The sequence below is a fragment of the Hippopotamus amphibius genome, chromosome 6 (assembly GCF_030028045.1).
Source record: "Hippopotamus amphibius kiboko isolate mHipAmp2 chromosome 6, mHipAmp2.hap2, whole genome shotgun sequence".
In the NCBI taxonomy this organism is placed as follows: domain Eukaryota; kingdom Metazoa; phylum Chordata; class Mammalia; order Artiodactyla; family Hippopotamidae; genus Hippopotamus; species Hippopotamus amphibius.
The window spans coordinates 44,202,998-44,220,111 of record NC_080191.1 but is presented as its reverse complement, the minus strand read 5'-3'; the positions used below and the strand labels follow the sequence as shown (position 1 = coordinate 44,220,111).

The 17,114-nt window shown below is 41.4% G+C and overlaps 1 protein-coding gene across 5 annotated transcripts in view; it reads left to right on the top strand.

The window, feature by feature from the left end:
• NHSL1 (NHS like 1) overlaps window positions 1-17,114 on the top strand; it is a 241,442-nt gene that overhangs the window by 110,181 nt on the left and 114,147 nt on the right. The window lies entirely within an intron of this gene.

The following is a 17,114-nucleotide window of genomic DNA, read 5'->3' as shown; positions in this document are numbered from 1 at the left end:
ATGAATTACACAGATGCTTGAATTAAACAGGTGTTTGGGGCAACATCAAGGAAATGAACACATGAAGCACTGGCCCTTATATCATGGCCAAAAGGAGGTTTTGAATTTCTTTCAAGTTCCTTTTCAGACCAATGCTGGTCTCTGTTCTCAGGTTTAGCATGTTTTGCCTTCTTCCAGGTGAAAAAAAAATTAGTCCTGACGGAAAAGAGGGAAATATTTCAATATTCCTTAAACATATCCCTGTTTTATGTTTCGAGTTTCTGAGGTCTTCCTCTCAGAATGTTTACTGGAGAGACTGAATTGTTAGGCTGTAAAATGGTTTCTGCATTCAGAGCTGTGGCACAGCCCAGTGGGGGAGCGCTATTTAAGGCTTACAAAGGAACCTCGTCCAGACCTTCCGCGTGATTGTGTTTTCCCTGTTTATCACATTCTTCCCGTGCCAAGAGAAACCTTGCTAAAACCTTTCAGGGAACTGCCCTTCCCCTTCTTTTGGGAAATAAAACTACTGAAATGTGAGAGAATCAGCTACCTTAAATATATGCTCATGGGGACAGTGATGATATTCCACGGACTGAGAATTAAACACACTCCTCTTCATGGATAATGTGGGTTAAGCCATTTGCTCTTGTCTGTTAAACTATGGCACAAGAGGGACTAGTTAATGCTCTTTGAAGATGTCCGTTGTTTATTATGTCAAGAAGGTGGTCCACAGTGGTCTGCTGATACCGAGCTGAAATATGCAGGTTTCTAGCTCAGATGCTGTATAATTGCCAGGAGTAGAAAAGGCACATGCGCTTTCTGGCTGGAGTTGTGTAGTTTAGTAAGTCCACGAACTTTACTTTTCTAAATCAGGAATAAGCTGTGGTTTTGGTAAATGGGTGGGTTGTAATGTTCGAAGGGTGGATACAGTAGTGCTGTGGTTGTGAGAGGGTGTAGTTTTAATTCCTTTGGCCTTTGACAGAGGTTGCTTTTTTATGACTTGTTTTGTTTTTAATCAGTCGCCGTCACATTTCTGTTAACGATTGTGTACATGTGAGCACGTGGCTTTAGGATTTCCATCATAGATGCTCCGTCTAAATTAAGAGTAAAGGGAAAGAGACTGAATTTGCATGGATTAGTTTTAGTTGGGAAATGAAGCAAGTACCCTACACTTGACTTGTGAAAAATAAAGAAGCCATTGTAAAGCCTAGGGGTGATTTGTAGAGGGAAGACTTGTTTATGTAACAATACAAAAGAGTGTGCCCTTTATTCCTTACTGTTATAGGGGATACAGTAACCTCATGAAGATAAATGGTAGCATAATACAGTGTGTAAATTTTGTATGGTTCTTAGAAATAGTTGGACATGGATAATATTATCAATTTTGACATGTGCAGTTAGGGGGAAGTCCTTAAAAATCTGCCTATAGATCAGAATTCGTGGTCTTAGAAGATTCTGTTTTCACATTTGACTTACAAAAGAAAATTGGCTCCAACTTTGATATGTTGCCTCAGGGGCATTGTAACAGTTGATCTTTATTCCACATAATTCTTTTCTTTGGAGAAGTACAGAGTGACATTTGTTTACACTTGCAGATCATAAGAGGGAAAATCTTTCAGAAAAGTTATACAGGATTGGAGTTTTGTTGTAGTTTTTTGGTTTTTTTTTTTTTTTTGGATCATCAATAAGCTAAAGGTCTAACGAGGATTATCAGTCAGTGCTAAGAATGCCCAATGGCCATATTAGGATTTGTTTGCAAATAAATATGCATTGAAGACGTATTAGTCTGATGGGGATTGTATAGCATCTTTCACTTCTATCTGTCTGCCTAGACCACACGCATCCGAATCCACTTTCCTTTCAGCCTGCTCCGCAAACCCTAACTTTATATTAACATTTTTTTGATATTCACAGGGTGCTAAAAACCTGCTCTCCATCTTCTCCTCTGCATACATATACTACCTCAAGTAGTGACAGCCGGAGGTAGGGCAGTGTAGCTTAACAAGTCAGCCTGGAGTCAGTGGTCTTGTCTGTGTTCTTCCCCCGCCCCCACCCCCCAAGGGATCTCCGTCTGATGGGGTGTCCGGTTCTACAGGCTTTCTCTCTCCCATCTAGCAGCTGCTGCAAGGCCAGAGTGCTTGCCCTGCTCCCTCCCTGCCTACATCTCCAGGTCGCATTGCTTTGCACAGTTAGCCCACTGAATCCCTGCTCTCGGTGTGGATAGTATGTTGAATAAGATGCACGTTCATTGTATAGAACAGTTCTTTCAAGTTTTGTTTTAGAATTTCTTTTCATAATGAATTTCCATGCTAGATTGCTTATCAGTAACATCAGAATAAAGTGTTTAAGTGGTTTACCCCTGTGGGCAGCCATCAGTACACAGACCCATAGCTTTACTATTTAGTGTTACGGCTTATACTCAGGAAGCTAAGGATAAAATTCCTGAACCTAAAATGTAACTAGAAGATACATATTGATATGTCCAAAGCAATCCCAAGTAAGGACCTGTGTGCTTTTTCCTGTTCCAGCACATGGCGAGTTTCGAAACTCTCATATTGACAGGTGTACTCTGGAAGGTAAAAATGAATTGAGTAACGGCAGTGACCTGTCCTCGTATTCTTAGTGTGATGTGACCCACTACAACAGCAGATGATGTTTTGACTTAATTAGCCATAAAATCAAGGGGGTGAATCATGAGCTGTTTTGCTAGATGCCTGTGTAGTCAAAAAGTAGAATTCAGTTGTAGATGAGGCAATATGTTGCTTTTCCTGTAGAGTTGTGAGAGCATTTATTTATTTTATTTTTTATAAATTTATTTTAATTTGTTGGCTGTGTTAGGTCTTTGTCGTGTGTGGGCTTTCTGTAGTTGTGGAGAGCAGGGGCTGCTCTTCGTTGCAGTGTGCAGGCTTCTCATTGCAGTGGCTTCTCTTGTTGCGGAGCACATGCTCTAGGCGTGCGGGCTCCAGTAGTTGTGGCACGTGGGTTCATTAGTTGTGGCTCACGGGCTCTAGAGCACAGGCTCAGTAGTTGTGGCACATGGGCTTAGTTGCTCTGCATCATGTGGAATCTTCCCAGACCAGGGCTCGAACCTGTGTCTCCTGCATTGGCAGGTGGTTCTTAGCTGCTGCACCACCAGGGAAGTCCTTTGAGAGCATTTAGAAGGAATTCTCACATGTGAGATACCAAGAAATATAGCACATAGGCCCTGAAGTCATGGAGTTCATATGTCAGTGGAGAAGCGATAAGGCATCTAAGGAAGAATTAAAGAGAAAATGTAGGATAATTGTGAAAAAGTGTAAAATGAGTGGCTTAGATGAAACGGTGCTTCATCTGGAGCATTTTCATGTTTTGCATGGTCTTCTGGCTGTGCATTGATTTAAACACTATTTAATGAGCTCCTGCTTGGTTTCCAGCACTGTGGAAGGTTCTCAAGGGAAACTAATGACCAATGGTATTTATTCTGTGCTTCCCCCATCTTGCTCACTTACTCTTCTCTTGTCAATTAAAACCAAAAGAAGAGGAATAATAATGGGGTATCCACTCATTGAGCAGAGCATGTTTTGTTGGAGCCCCAGTTCTGTGTTCAGCTGGGCAGAGGCATGATTGATGATCCTGGTATTGGCAGGTCAACAGATTGGGTAATTGACATGCAAGGCTGCAGTTTAAACAGTGCTTTCATTCTCTTCTTCTGGACGTTGCCATGTGTATTAATAACATTATAAAATTGGAATCATTTGAATTTCAATTCCCTCCCTTCCCAGGAACTACAAAAATGACCAGAGAATGGCCTTATTGGACAGCAAGGGTAGTGAATAATCCACACACTAGACAATCAATTGTGGAGTGTGGGAGTTGGCTGTATTTAAGATAATTTCATCCCGATGTCCTCCCTAATAAAATAGTTGCAGAAAACAGAATCTTTGTGCATAATTAGATTAACAGTAACCTCAGATGTTACAGTGGAGAAAAAATGGTGTGGCAAACCAAAAGCAGCAAGGTCAAGACCCTGTTTCTATGTAAACACATGTAATTTATTTTTGATCATAAAATCTTTAACATGATGAGATTTAAGAACATTTCCTTCATGGCATTAAAAAAAACCTGAAAGATATTGGCAAATATTGTCAAAGCAGCACCCCAAATTTGAGAGTAAGATTAAGCGAGTAATATTTATTCTGAGGGTCACTTTGTATGTTGGAAAAATAGCTAAATGTAGTTTATCTTGATGCCTTACTAAAAAGAGATAAGAAGAATTTTCTCAGTGCGGTGAATGTAGTGTTTTCTTTCTTACTTTCCACCGAAGTTGGCTTTCTGCGAAAGAGACAAACAGTGAGTACCACTTAATATTTTATCTGGTTCATCGAGGCTGCCCTTTATTAACCTTTGATTGTTTTTTTCTTTTGAAGTTGGGAATCTCCGTTGTTTCGTTGCCTTGAAGTTCTATTGAAATGTTATTTTATCTAAAATACCCCTCCTTTATTTACCTGTTTTTAAAAGTTTGTGGATTTGTTTTGAGACTTAGATACTCACTTAGATTACTGGAAATATTACAGAGTAATGAAGGAAGTCACTTATTGTCAGAGCTTGGGTTTGGAAGTGAGTAACCTGTGTTCTTTTTCTTTCTTTTTAAAAATTCAATTAACTAATTTTAAAATTAACTTATAGTTAATATAACCTGTGTTCTTTTCCATGGAAATATCTTTACTGGGTTTTGAAAACTTTTGAAATTGTTCTTTTGAAACAGTTACTTTAAAAATAATTTAAAAAGACACTGCACATTAATTAGGGTTAATTTTTATGTCTCTAGCAATTCATATTGTATTCATATAATTATATATTACATTCATAGAAAGTGTTATATTTTCATGTAATTTACCTATCACTTTCTATCGAATGGCGTGTGTGTGTGTTGTTGTTTTTACCACCGTATTTCCTATCAAATACTTCAGGTAGCTCCGATCTTGTCAGTTTTATCTCAAGGCCTGTTGTGTCTGCACCCACTTGTCCACCCTCACTGTGGTCCAGGCCCTCATCAGCTCTTACCTGGCCTTCTTAATGATCTTCTAGTCCTGCTATCTTCCCCCTTGTCTTGAGTATTCTTGAGTCTACACTGTAATCAGAGTGATCTTCCTAAAATGCAAATACCATAGTCCCTCCTTATCCACGGTTGCAATTTCCATGGTTTCAGTTACCTGTGGTCAACTGTAATCCGAAAATATTAAATGGAAAATTCCAGAAATAATTCATAAGTTTTAAATTGTACATGGTTCTGAATAGCATGATGAAATCTCCCACCATGCTGCCCTGTCCTGCCAGGGACGTGAATCATCCCTTTGTTCAGAGTATCCCGCCCTTTAGTCACTTAGTAGCCGTCTTGTCTAGGTTATCAGATCGACTGTTGTGGTATCGCCGTGCTTGTGTTCTAGTCACCCTCATTTTACTTAATAGCAGCCCCAAAGCACAGGAGTAATAATATTGACAATTCAGATAAGACAAAGAGAAGCCAGAAAGTGCTTCCTTTGAGTGAAAAGGTGAACTTCTTGACTTGAGGCTAGAAAGAAAAAATCACATGCTGAGATCTGTGGTAAGAAGGAATCTTCTGTCTGTGAAATTGTGAAGAAGGAAGAAGAAATTCCTGCTAGTTTTGCTGTCACACCTCAAACTGCAAAAGTTACGGCCACAGTGCGTGGTAAGTGCTTAGTTAAGATGGGAAAGGCATTAAATTTGTTCAATAGGATATTTTGAAAGGGAGAAGGAGAGAGATCACATCCACATAACTTTTATTATAGTATATTGTCATAACTGTTGTATTTTGTTATTAGTTATTATGGTTAATCTCCTACCATGCCTAATTTATAAATTAAACTTTATCATAGTTAGGTATGTATAGGAAAAAACATAGCATACACAGAATTCAGTACTATCCTCAGTTTCAGGCATCCATTGGGGGTCTTGGAACCTGTCCCCCCGTGGATAAAGGGGAACTGCTGTCTAATGGGGTCATTCTTCTGTGGCTCCCAGTGTGCATGGTGTGAAGTCCTTATCATTTAACAAAGCTGGAGCCCCTCCTCCATCTGACACTTCCCTGTCCCCTCTCCCTTTTAACTCCACAGAAATAGCAAACAGACCCATAGCTCTTTCACAGCTCCAGAACTTTCATCTCCCATGCCCCGAGTCAGGATGCTCCAGTCTCCTCCTCTGCCTATTACTTCCTGCTTAACCTTCTGGACGCACTTTAAAACTCTGTGAAGTCTTCCCTGATCCCCAGACGGCAGAGCTGATTTCTTTCTTCTCCATGTTATTTCTGGACCTCTTACACACCTCTGTAATTGCGTTTATCATGCAACAGGTTGTACTTAATTGTTTACCCCTCTGTGTCTTGAGCTAGACTGTGAATTCTTTTAGGACAGAGACCAAGTCTTCCTTATCTTTTTTTATCCCCAAGGCTAAGCACCCAATAAAGGGATGCTGACTGGGTGAACGTAACTTACCTGGGACACTGTTAATAGTGCTGTTTGTCCAGGCGCATGTGCCAAACTGTACTCTCTGAATACTCACTGAAGTGTAATGGGTTATAGGTAGCACTGTGTGCTTACTTTGTGGATTGTACTGCTAAATGTAATCTTACAAGTGCTTCCAACTCTGGACTTTTCTGAGTGTAGCAAAAGAGAACGTGCAGTCTGTGGGAACACAGTTTTGGTGGCAGTCTGCTGTTTCCTGTTGCCCCAAGCAAACTGTGCATGTACGAAACACTTTGTACAAGCGTTTGATCCTGGCTGTTTTGACCATGAGTAACGTTGACTTAGTGAACAGGGATGAGGTGTGGGTTGGATGATGCCATGCCTGATAAGCAGGGGCAGCTCAGTGCTATTGCAGTCTTTTCTCAACCGGTTTTCCTGCTTTCACTCTTGTTGTCCCCGACTACCCCCACCTCAAGGCAGGAAGTCTTAACACAGCAGCCTCAGCAACCCTGTAAAACATCAAACAGAAGTCAGGCCAGGTAACTCCACTGCTTAGGCAGTTTAATAACTAACGTTTTTTCAGTGTTCTGTGAGGCCCTACTTGATCCGCCTCCCTCACCCCACTGCTTCCCCAATCTCATCCCCTATGCTTTCCCCTTGGTCTCCACTAAGTCGGGCCAGTCTCCTTGCTGCTGTTAGAACAAGCTGTGCAGCTTGACTTCGCCCTCCACCTAGAATCCCAGCTGTGCACGTGATTCTCTCCCTCTCTCACTTTTTTCAGGACTTAAAAATCATCAGGGACTGTATTTAAAATTGCCATGTCTTTAGAGAGTAGGCACATGTGTGGTCTCGCCATTTCCCATGTCATCCTGTGGAGCAGTGTGATTGGCTGAGCAGCACTGGTCCCATCGTAAGGTTGGCCTCCAAGAGAAGGATCCTGCCCTCTGCAGCTGTATTCCCTTCCTGTGGGGCTCTGCTTTGTGGAGGATGGGGGTATAGTCTCAGTGAGGACACCAGAGTCTAGACTTGGGTGCAGCTGCTCTGGGGTTGCTAAACACCAGCAGCCCTACAGAAAGCTACCCATAGGAAGTCGATCTTTTCGTAAAGCCAAGCCCTAAATATTTACTGATGTGAATAATTTTCCTCTTCCAAGGTAATGTCTGCCACTACTTATCAGCAAATAGAAAGTCACACATGATCTAAGTAGTCTTTGCTGCCATCACTTGATGATAGATTTAGGACTTATGTTTTTAAATAAACATATATGTCTTCCAGGATGTGAGGGCAATCTGGCTGCGACATCTGTCACCCCATTGATCGCCAGGGTTGATTCAGCTGATCTGGCTGGCTAGGCAGGTGGCCCCTTCCTCCCTCACCGCTCCATGTGCGTCCCTCCCGAAGCTGCGTGCTCGGTCGAAGAGGACGACCTTCCCCGATAGAGGAGGACCGTTCTTTGGTCAAGGGTATACGAGTAGCTGCGCTCCCCTGCTAGAACCTCCAAACAAGCTCTCATGGTCCATTTGTAGGCGAATGTAGGGTAGTCAAGCTTCCAAGACTCCAGACACATCCAAATGAGGCACTGCACGTGGCAGTCTGCCTTTCAAAAAAAAAAAAAAATATATATATATATATGTCTTCCAAACCTATAGCAGTACATAAGCTATGACTCCATCGGGCACAACTTCTACTGACATCCCTTATCACATGGTCAGATCAATGTCAGTGTTCCCCATTGAACTCTGAACACCTAAGGGAAGAGAATTTGCCTTTTTTTGTCTTCGTGTTACCTGAACATTTTATAGTGCTTAGAACAGAATATATTAGATGTTTAATAAATATTTATTAGACTAAGAAAACACAAAATGTTTCCTTATAAAGCAAATATTTAAAAGAAAGAAATGAAGGGAAAGTATGCAGGTGAGTAGTTTGAGACCTTAATAAAGTTCCAAGTGGATTTTCACCTGCCAAAAAAATAATAATAATAATAAAGTTATCACATCTTACCTTCATTCTGACTCTTCTATCTCTTTTTTACTCTGGAGCACTTTACGCCATCTAATATACCATATACTTTCTGTATTTATTTTCAGTACTGCCTGTCTCCTCAAGCTAGAATTTAACCTCTAAGACAGAAATGATTTTTTAGTCTGTTTTGACAACCAGTGTTTCTCCAGGCCTGGCCTGTAGTAAGTGTTCAGTAAATTTTAGCTAAAAGAGAATGAATGGTGCAAAGAGCGCTAGGTCAGGAAATCTGAAATTTTTGCTTCTGTCACTCACTAGTTTTGTGTCCTGAAACAAGCCACATAATCTGTTTAAGCTCTCGTTTTCATTTCTGTAAAATAGGATAATGCCTGTTCATACATGTGGGTAGCTAGCGGGTACAGCTTGTTTATTGAATAAATGAGTGTGTTTTATAGATACTCTATCAGCCTATAGATTGGATCTGGTTGTATTTAATGGTACTATCCCTGGGAATCTCTTCACTATCAATAGTTGAGTCAAAAGATGTCTTTATCCTAGTATAGAATATGTATACTAGTCTCTAGAATTTTCAATACAGAAATAGTTGCTTTTAAAGTACTTGTGTAACCTAGGCAGCCCACATGGACGCTATCACTCTTTCACGTAATTTTCAAATAATTTATACCTCAGTTTTTTTTTAAAGTTTATTTTTATTTATTGGCTGTGTTGGGTCTTTGTTGCTGCACACGGGCTTTGTCTAGTTGCGGCAGCTACTCTTTGCTGTGGTGCGTGGGCTCCTCATTGCCATGGCTTCTCCTGTTGCGGAGCATGGGCTCTAGGCGTGTGGGCCTCAGTAGTTGCAGCAAACGGGCCCAATAGTTTGCCGAGACCAGCTCAGCGACTCGAGGTGAGTGACGGGTGCCGCAAGCTTAAAGACACAGATTTAAGAGAAAGATGGGACCGGGGGACTCAAGACCTCTAGGATCAAGAGCCTTGCTGATTGATCCCACGTTGCTTTTATTGAGTTCTTGGCATAGCCTAAGGGTCTAACACTTCCAGTTTAGTCCCATAAACAAGGCTATCTTTGAAATAAACACACAAAGGTCTCACATGACTGGGGCAGTGATCTTTGTTTGCCTCCTGGGTTCGATTTGAGCAGGTGTGGATCTGAGCAGGGTGCAGATTTGAGCTGGGCGTGGAGAGCAAAGCAGCCCTGGGGGCAGGAGACCTCTCTCAGAAGGATTAGGGGTCTGTGCCCCACCCCTGTTGGCCCCTCTGCGACTGTGCCTGTCTTAGGTTGTTCCTCCCCTGAGGAATCTTACCCGTCTCTGGCTAACCAGCCATCCTGCAGGGCCAAACAGGGTGATATGAGGTGTGCAAGTGAGAAAGGGGCTGCGCCCCCAGAGAGGGTCCATATTCTGTTTCCACGGTAGCCTATGCCCCCATGGTCTCCACGCCCAGCACCCTTAGCTCCTCCACTGCTCTAGCAGGACATTCTGCATCCAGTCACTCGGCCCACATACTTTAATTACTTTTAGTAACATTTACAAGGCTTCAGAAAGACTTCTGAATGTCTTCCCACAATAGTTGTGGCTCACGGGCTCTAAAGCGCAGGCTCAACAGTTGTGGCTCATGGGCTTAGTTGCTCCGTGGTATGTGGGATCTTTCTGGAGCAGGGATCGAACCCGTGTCCCCTGCATTGGCAGGCGGATTCTATTTATTTATTTACTTACTTATTTACTTATTTATTTACTTACTTACCGCCATGTTGGGCAGACGGATTCTTAACCACTGTGCCACCTAGGAAGTGCCTATACCTCAGTTTTTATGTCAAATCCTGAAATGATTAAAATACTAAATTGAAAGTCGTGTCTAAATCAGTCAAGACCTGTGTCCCCCCCCCCCCCCCACCATAAGTATTAACAGTAGCTAACATTTAATGGGTGCTTGCTGTGGCTTGACACTATTTTATTTATTTATGTATTTATTGCGTTGGGTCTTCATTGCTGTGCAAGGGCTTTCTCTAGTTGCAGAGAGCAGGAGCTACTCTTCGTTGTGGTGCGTGGGCTTCTCATTGTGGTGGCTTCTCTTGTTGTGGAGCACAGGCTCTAGGCGCACGGGCTTCAGTAGTTGTGGCAAACGGGCTCAATAGTTGTGGCATGCAGGCTCAGTAGTTGTGGTGCATGGGCTTAGTTGCTCCACGGCATGTGGGATCTTCCCGGCCCAGGGCTCGAACCTGTGTCCCCTGCATTGGCAGGTGGATTCTTAACCACTGTGCCACCAGGGAAGCCCCATGGCTTGACACTATTAATGACACATCACATGAATAAACTCACTTAATAGATATTGTCAGTAAAGATAATAGTTGGTTTGATAAGCAAGGAAGGATTAGATCGTTAGGGAGAACTGAAAACTGGGCCGAGAAACTTAAATGTGGTGAAACAGAGAACCAAGTATAATTCTTTGGAAAGAGAAATGGCATTGAAAGCACTAAGAGCCTTTTGGGGTCATGGACTCAATAACTTCTGGTTTAAGGGCAAGTACTCTGCTTTGAGACTACTTGGGTATGTGCTTCATACTCCTGGATTTGAAGCTTTTTAAAGTCTAGCCTGTGTCTCATCCAGCTTCTTGTGCTTTGCAGAGAATAAGTGAATATTAGGGGGATGAACACATGGTCAAGCAGCACTGAAGGAAATTGCTCTGGTTTTGGTGTGCAGATTGGAGTGTTAGGAACTAGAATCCCGCCATCTAGGGTCCATAGAGGTTGAAAAGAGACAGAAGTGCTGGTCGAAGCGATTATGTAGGCACACGAGGAAAGCAGCTTCGGAATCACAGATTTCCGCGTTAGGCCCTTTTTATTAAGGGAAGTCAGAAGTTTTAATAATTACTTGTTAGTGTAGCAGCAGCTTCTGTGATGTTCAGAGGTATAGTTATATGTTTCTAGTTTTGTGAAATGTGGGTAATTTCGCTTTGTATTTCTAATCTTCCTAATTAAAGATATTTACGGTGATCACTGTGATAATAAACATGATTGGAAAACTTACATGTAATCAATGTACGCATTGTTCCTGGGTAGAGATGTGTGTGGTGTGAGGCTGGGGGAGCCAGAGGCTGATTGCAGTGATGTCTCCTCAGTCTCCCCTCTTTAGACCGTAGTGAACCTTTTCTCTGTACCATTAAATGCAGCATTGCAAGGTGTTCTGGGTCATCTATGGCTGACATTTGATGACCGACTAGTCACCAGAGACATAAAATCAACAGCTATTTATTTGGTTCTTGTTAGAACCCATCACTGTGCATCACATTTTGGCAAGCAGGAGTCTGACACCATCTCTCACGGGGGATTTGTTAGCCAGAGTTCTCCATTCCCTCCCTTAATACCACCCTTTAATTAGACTCATTCCCAGGATCTGGGTGTGGGTTGTGGATTCTTGTGTTTTGAGAGCCCCTGTTGCCTTGCAGACTTAATAAAAAGCAACACTTTGAAAAAGGCACTCAGAGGAGTGAGCCTCTCCTAGATTCAGCGTGAAAATGGCTTGGCTTGTGAATGACCTGCCACACAGCCTTCCCTAGAGCAGGCGCTCGTTGAGGCTGGTGGAATGAAGAGTGACTCTACCCTGCCATTTTCATGCCCTCCTGTTTTCGAAAAAGCCTGTGTTGGGGGCGGTAATGAATGGAAGATAATGGAAGAAAGTGGCAGTAAGATAGGAGGGAAGAAGCAGGGACGAGATTTAAGGAGAGAAGAGATGATGAGTCTTCTTACATCTCTATTCTGCCTTCTTTTCACCAACACTTTTTTGATCCCATCTCCTAAATCAATAAAATAATGGTAGTCTGCTGGGACTCTGACATGTTCCTGTATATGCCCCTTGCAGGACTAATTGTATGCTTATAAGAGTTAAGGTTTGTTCATTAAGACATAGCTTAATAACATTTCTGTACATGGTTGAAGAAAGTGTGGAGTAAGAATAAAGGCTAATCTGCTCACTGGTTAATTTTCAGTGGTACAAGTGAATTGGCAGATTTGGCTTTAATGTATATTTATCTTTCTTTAAGGAAAGCCCATTTATAAATAAAAACCACAAGCAGTTGAGATTTCAATAAAGTGTATCATTTGATTTTTGTTTTTCTTAGTAAACTTTAAAAAGAGAAAGTAAGAATAAATGTATTTTATTGTTGTTACAATTCCTTTGCCTCTGTTCCTGAAGGTTCTCTTTCACTTTGTAACTAGAAATGGCTCAGCTAACGTAGAAGCTGGATATGTGGTGTTTCTGGATTACATTTTGAGATAAACCAGAATTCCTACCTGGACGCAGGTGTATGTTGCTTCAGTCTTGAGTGGCTGGGGATTCTTTTACAAAGAATACAAAAGATAATTTGTGAGTTTACCTTGGTGGGTGGTTGTGGCTTGTTCTTGTCTTGGTTGCTGTGGGCATCTTGACTGGTGGTTATTTATTTACATAATTTTTTTTCACCAATGGAAAGTACATAGAGTGCTTTGAATTCCTGGAAAAAGAAGTCTGATTTTCACCTTAAAGTAATTTTATTGCAGAGTTTAATCAACACACTCTGTTCCAACTATAAAAAGATTGTTGAAATCCTTTTTTTCCTTGCTAGCTTTCCACGTCCACTTCTTTGCCCTTAAGTATGAGTGTCTGAATATTATTTTGTTCTTAGGATCCCAGTTCTGTTTGTTTTGTGAGCAGTTTTTAAGGTAGCTTGTTGCATTTGGGATGTTCTTGTGTGTTTTAGGAAGCTGGAGAGATTGGGATTGCTCTCCTTCGACGTTCCTTTGGATCATCAGACCTTGGTTACTTGCCGCACACTAGGGTATTGTTAGTTTACCCAGTGGGTCTGTGTACTCCTGTCATTGTAACCAGGGGAAAGTTACGTAACCGAGATTAGAAATCTTAAAGGTTGTGTTTCAATTCCAACTAATAAAGGTCTGAAAAAAAAACCCCAATTGGTAAATTTTCCTCTAGTTTCTGAGAAAGTTGAGCCAATAAATGTTTGTTTGGAATGGGAGAAAACCTTCTACAGTAGATCTGTGATGTGAATGCTTTGAGTTTTTCAGTGCCTGAGAAGTTTAATTATAGTTGTTTAAGTCAGTGACTTTCAAAAGTTTTGCCTGTGTCCAGAGTAACAAACACACTTTACATTTGTTCCTGGTCTACACAATGTATATGATGTACACGCACATACATTCATATACATATATACACACATATGCATATATGTAAAAGGAAACAAAAGCTTTGTGAAACGACTTACCTTTACTTTATGGCTACATGTGATACCCTCTCTTTTCTTTTCTGTTTTACTCTATTCTGTTTTATTAGACAGAAAATGTCAGTTCTAACCTGCTAAGTTGATTTTATCACTTCCTATTAGGTCATAGCCTTCGATTGGCAAAATAATGCTTTCAGTAGACTTTACTTCTGGTGGTGGGGTTTTATTATGCTGTGTACCAGATAGCTCCCTCACAAACTGTGATGGACTTTCTGCAGATAGTCCGTCATCATATCACCGTTGTAGGAGGGTTTCACGCACCGGAAGTATCTTGAGATGCAATGCAGATTCGTGATGCATCTCAGACTGCCACCCTGTCTGAGAACTGATTCATGCCTTTGAGCAACTGAACTTTCTCTCACCACAGTAAGCCCTCTTCCAGGTTTCCCTCTGCGCCCCCAGCCCAGGGCCATGCTGGCGGATAAGGGGAAATGCTTGAAAACTCGCAGGCAGGCCTGAGCAGTCTCCAGCGTGGACCTTGCTGTCTGCTGGAGCACAGCCGTGCAGAGGCTGCCACTGCACTCTGTGCGTTACTTGCATCTGGTCACCGGCCCAAGGGAAGGCTCGTGAATAGCAATGTCTGACGAATTTCTGCCCTAATCTGGAGATTTCTCTGTCATTATGCTTACTGGCCTGCTGTCCATCCCCCATAGAGGGAAATTAGATGAGAAGTTCAGTCCATTTAACTTTACTTTCGAATTGTTGGACTCTAGCCTGTGTGTATCAGAGATCCTGTGTCTCACCTGGAAGAAAAGCTGCATTTTCTTTGAAACAAAGTTATTGTAAAAAACTGATGATTGGTTAGAGATAGTTTTCCAAATTGTGTTTGTTCACATGGACTACATGTTAGCTTACGTAAAATGTTAGAGGAAGATGTCTTTTATTATTTGTATTTCTGTATTACAGAAGCTTGCTTCATTCATCGTTCAGAATTCTAAAACAATTTTAAAAACTTTTAATGAACATCTTTCTAAAGTTTGCTCTGCGGATAGAGTCTGGAGCTCATGGTTTGCCCAGAACTCACTCACGTATGGTCTCATTTCATTGTCCTGACAGTCCTGTGAGATGGGCAGGACGGTGGCATTACCCACTTTTGTGGTAAGAAAGCTGTGCCTGAGAGATTGACTTGCCTGAAGCCTGGATAATAATGGTAGAATTAGATTTGAATTCACTTCTCATGACTTAGTCCCTCCCTCTCTGCATGACACTGTGTGGTATCTCTGCTCAATCTTCAGAGGACAGTTGACGCTCGTTTTGATGCCTTGGTGTCACTGTGAATAGTCATTGAACCTTGTAAGAACCTGGTGACACCCTGGTGGTTGTTGAGTTTGTAAGGATCTTTACTTTGGCGTAAGGTGGGTCCCCACTGCCTGTTTCTTACTCCACTTTTGCTGTAAGGCAGTGAGCTTTCTCTTTTCACCCACATAATCGCACCTGTCTCTTGTCCCCACCACTCTCTGCTCTGGGGTTTCTGATATTGTGTGGAGGGTCTGGGCAGTCCAGTTGATTACAACCGTATTGACCAGAGGATCATAATAAGATCCTAAGCCGCAGTCCTGTGAGTATTGCTATCTGGTAGAGACCATTCTGGCTTCTTGTGTCTTGGCCATATTTTGAGTGGTTGAGTTTTTCAGGAACGTGATCTCTTAATAAGTGGGGTGTTCTATAATATGTAAATATGTTTTTTGCACATTTATCTTCTGTTGGCTTTTCTTTTTACTACAGTTAAATAAAGCACATGTTTGCATTAACATTATAGAGTTGTGTCTATATTTGGGCATCCCAGTTCTTTTTGTAAACGATAAATTTTAAACACATCTATAAAATCACTCTGAGTTTCCAAGTAGAATTACTTCATTGTTTCACTTAACAAGCAAGCATCACTTTCCAGTTTTGGTTTCATTATTAACCACTTCTCTAATAACGTGTTGAATTTTCACCCGCCTCTCTTCTCTCCATCTGATAGTTGGACACCAAATATATATTTTTTGTTTTTCATGTGGTTAAAGTGGCCCCTCCATATCTTCAATTTCATATCTTTCTTTACATCATCTGCTTATAAAAAGTCAAAAGATGGTGGCGATAAGTCATATTTCTATTAGCTGAAATCAGTTCTACTCCAGTAAATGTTTTTTGGCCAAACCCTTAAATGACGTTTGATCCTCCTGAACACAAATGGGAATTATATAAACTGTGAATGAAAAAGCTGATTTGTCTCTCTACCTTTTCTGTGAATTTCTTAATAAATCACTAATATCCCAATACTTGGAACTAATATGACCTTTTAATAGTCTGTGTTGAAATAGTCCTCATTTTGCATCCTAGCCTGACAGTAGATGCTCAGTGAATGCTTTTGGAGAGCTGCAAAAATGTTTGGATGCAATTTGAATACATTGAGAATAGAGATGTAGAAAAAACTTTTTTCCTGTGACTTAAGAAATGAGGCTCAGGGAAAAGTAACCACTTCCAAAAGGATTGCTGTCCTTTCTCTCATTCTCCAAACAGAAGAGAACTGATAAAAGATGCTCACTCCTGATGTCAAAAGCTTTTGATATCCAAATAGTTATTCTGTGTTGTGTTTGTAAAGTCTGAGAGATGTCTTTCTTTTTGGATGAAGTGGAATTTCAAAGAATTCTGACTGTTCTGGGTATACCTAGAGAAACCAACTAACTCTTTGAGAGAGAGTTTTTTGAAGTGAGGACCATATATTTTCTTCTCTCAGTGCCATTTGAGAGCATTTTAGTAAATATTTGTTTACTAATATTTAGTTCCTAAATTGGAGTTATGAAGGGATCTAAGTAGAGTTACCTTAAAAAAACAAAGCTAATTTGTTAGGACTGGGAGGAACCTCCAAGATAGCCTCGTGTGACAGGTGAGAAGTGGGAGTCCAGGGAAGTGAGTTCGCTTGCTTTAAGACCTCACGATGAAGAGCAGCCAGTTAGGTGGTGTCCTTTTCTCCTCTTTTAAGTGGTATTGAGACTGTGTTCCTTTCTATTAATTTCTTTATTTTCGACATTCCTGACTGCCCTGTGAAGGTCAAGTGACAGATTTCTTTGCTGATCTTACAGAGCAGGTTTTGGAAGCTTTTCACCCACCCTGTGTCACACAGAAAGTCTTCTAAATAGATGTGCCGAGGACAAGCAACTTATTGATGATGGCAAAGGCAAAAAAGAGGGACAGCCTCAAGCCTGGAAACAGGCTCTCCTGTGTCGCTTTTACTCTGCTTACAAAAGCAAAATTCATTCAGGTTTCAAAGAATTGAAGGAAAAAAAAACAACCCCCCCCACCCCCACCCCGCGCCAAACAAGCAGAAAGCCCCAAGGGTCTCAAGCTGCAGCCTTTCTTTTGTTTGAGCTTGAAGTCCTTAGAGACAGTTGAATAACTTAATAGTCATCAGAAGCACACCTGCCTCAAGAGAAATAA